The sequence below is a fragment of the Pristiophorus japonicus genome, unplaced genomic scaffold, assembly GCF_044704955.1.
Source record: "Pristiophorus japonicus isolate sPriJap1 unplaced genomic scaffold, sPriJap1.hap1 HAP1_SCAFFOLD_267, whole genome shotgun sequence".
In the NCBI taxonomy this organism is placed as follows: Eukaryota; Metazoa; Chordata; class Chondrichthyes; family Pristiophoridae; genus Pristiophorus; species Pristiophorus japonicus.
In genome coordinates this window covers 317,767-320,755 of record NW_027252417.1, presented here as the reverse complement: position 1 = coordinate 320,755, position 2,989 = coordinate 317,767, and positions in this window count along the sequence as shown.

The following is a 2,989-nucleotide window of genomic DNA, read 5'->3' as shown; positions in this document are numbered from 1 at the left end:
TTGGTCAATAACTGGTTCCTTGTTCAGACTGTGTTCAGTTGCTCAGTTACTGGTTTCTAGGTCAGACTGTGATCAGTTGGTCGGTTACCGGTTGCTCTGTCAGACTGCGGTCGGTTGGTCAGTTGATGGTTTCTAGGTCAGACTGTGGTCAGTTGCGAAATTTCGGGTTGTCTCGGTCAGAATGCCGTCGGTTGGCCAGTTTCTGCTTTCTAGGTCAAACTCTGCTCAGTTTTAAGTTTCTTGTTTCTAGGTCAGACTGAGGTCGGTTGCTCAGTTTCTGGTTGCTTGGTCAGACTGTGCTCAGTTTTCAGTTTCTTGTTTCTAGGTCAGACTGTGGTCGGTTGCTCAGTTTCTGGCTTCTAGGTCAGACTGTGGTCAGTCGGTCAGTTTCTGGCTCCTAGGTCAGACTGTGGCCAGTTGCTTTGTTGCTGGTTGCTCGGTCAGACTGTGGTCAGTTGTTCAGTTTTGGGTTGTCTCGGTCAGGCAGTGGTCAGTTGCTCAGTTGCTGATTGCTATGTCAGTCTGCGGTCTGTTGCTCATTTTCTGGTTGTCACGGTCAGACTGTGGTCAGTTGCACAGTTGCTGATTGATCGGTCATACTGTGGTCAGTTTCTCACTTATTGGTTCCAACGTCAGACAGAGATCAGTTAGTCAGTTATTGGTTCCTAGGTCAGACTGTGGGCAGTTGGTCAGTTGCTGATTGCTCGGTCAGACTGTAGTAATTTGGTCAGTTTCTGGTTTCTTGGTCAGAATCTAGTCAGTTGCTCAGCAGCTGGTTCCGAGGTCAGACTGTGGTCAGTTGCTCAGTTGCTGGATGCTCGGTCAGACTGTGGTCAGTTGTTCAGTTTTGAGCTGTCTTCGGCCAGGCATTGGTCAGTTGCTCAGTTGCTGATTGCTAGGACAGACTGTGGTCAGTTGGTCAGTTATTGTTTTCTAGATCAGGCTGTTTTCCGTTGGTGAGTTTCTGGTTTCTAGGTCAGACTATGGTTAGTTGGCCTGTTGCTGGTTGCTCTGTTCAGACTGTCGTCAGTTGGTCAGTTTCTGTTTCTTAGGTCAGACAGAGGTCAGTTAGTCAGTTTCTTCTCCATCGATGAGACTGTGGGCAGTTAGTCCATTGCTGGTTGCTCGGTCAGACTGTGGTCAGTTGCTCAGTTATTGGTTTCTTGCTCAGACTGAAGTCTGTTGGTTATTCACTGGTTTCTCGGTCAGAATGAGGTCAGTTACTTGTTGCTCGGTCAGACTGTGGTCAGTTGCTCTGTTTCTGGTTTGTTGGTCAGGCTCTGGTCAGTTGGTCACTTTCTTGTTGATAGGTCAGCCTGTGGACAGTTGCTCAGTTTCGCGTTGTCTCGGTCAGGCTGTGCTCAGTTGCTCAATCTCTGGTTTCTAGGTCAGTCTTTGGTCAGTTGGTCAGTTACTGGTTCCTAGGTCAGACTGAGGTCACTTAGTCAGTTACTGGTTCGTAGGTCAGACTCTGGGCAGTTGGTCAGTTGCTAGTTGGTCGGTCAGATTGTGGTCAGTTGGTCAGTTACTGGATTCCCGGTCAGACAGTTGCTTTTTTCTAAGTCAGACTTGGTCAGTTGCTCAATTTCGTGTTGTCTCGGTCAGTGTATGCTCATTTGCTCAGTTGCTGATTACTAGGACAGACTGCGGTCCGTTGGTCAGTTTCTGGTTTATTGGTCAGACTGTGATCAGTTGCTCAGTTTCTGGTTGCCAGGTCAGACTGTGGACAGTTGCTCAGTTTCGGATAGTCTCTGTCAGAGTATAGTAAGTTGCTAAGATGCTGGTTGCACTGACATTCTGTGGTCAGTTTGTCAGTTACTGGTTCCTACGTCAGACTGAGTTCAGTTAGTCAGTCACTGGTTCCTCGGTCAGACTGTGGGCAGTTGGGCAGTTGCTGGTTGCTCGGTCAGCATGTGATCAGTTGGTCAGTAACTGGTTCCTTGTTCAGACTGTGTTCAGTTGCTCAGTTATTGGTTTCTAGGTCAGACTGTGGTCAGTTGCGCAATTTCGGATTGTCCCGGTCAGAATGCTGTCGGTTGGTCAGTTTCTGCTTTCTAGGTCAAACTGTGCTCACTTGCTCAGTTTCTGGTTGCTTGGTTAGACTGTGCTCAGATGCTCATTTTCGTGTTGCCTTGGTCAGACTGTGGTCGTTTGGTCAGTTTCTGGCTTCTAGGCCAGACTGTGGTCAGTAGGTCAGTTTCTGGCTCCTAGATCAGACTGTGGCCAATTGCTTAGTTGCTGGTTGCTCGGTCAGTCTGTGGTCCGTTGTTCAGTTTTGGGTTTTCAAGGTCAGGCAGTGGTCAGTTGCTCAGTTGCTGATTGCGCGGTCAGACTGTGGTCAGTTGGTCCGTTGCTGTTTGCTGTGTCAGGCTGCGGTCAGTTGCTCATTTTCTGGTTGTCACCGTCAGACTGTGGTCAGTTGCACAGTTGCTGGTTGATCGGTCATACTGTGGTCAGTTTGTCACTTATTGGTTCCAAGGTCAGACAGAGATCAGTTAGTCAGTTATTGGTTCCTAGGTCAGTCTGTGGGTAGTTGGTCAGTTGCTGGTTGCTCGGTCAGACTGTAGTAATTTGGTCAGTTTCTGGTTTCTTGGTCAGAATCTAGTCAGTTGCTCAGCAGCTGGATCCGAGGTCAGACTGTGGTCAGTTGCTCAGTTTTGGGCTGTCTTCGGCTAGGCATTGGTCAGTTGCTCAGTTGCTGATTGCTAGGACAGACTGTGGTCAGTTGGTCAGTTATTGTTTTCTAGATCAGGCTGTTTTCCGTTGGTGAGTTTCTGGTTTCTAGGTGAGACTTTGGTTAGTTGGGCAGTTGCTGGTTGCTCTGTTCAGACTGTCGTCAGTTGGTCAGTTTCTGTTTCTTAGGTCAGACAGAAGTCAGTTAGTCAGTTTCTTCTACCTCGATGAGACCGTGGGCAGTTAGTCGGTTGCTGGTTGCTCCGTCAGACTGTGGTCAGTTGGTCAGTTACTGGTTTCTCGGTTAGAATGTGGT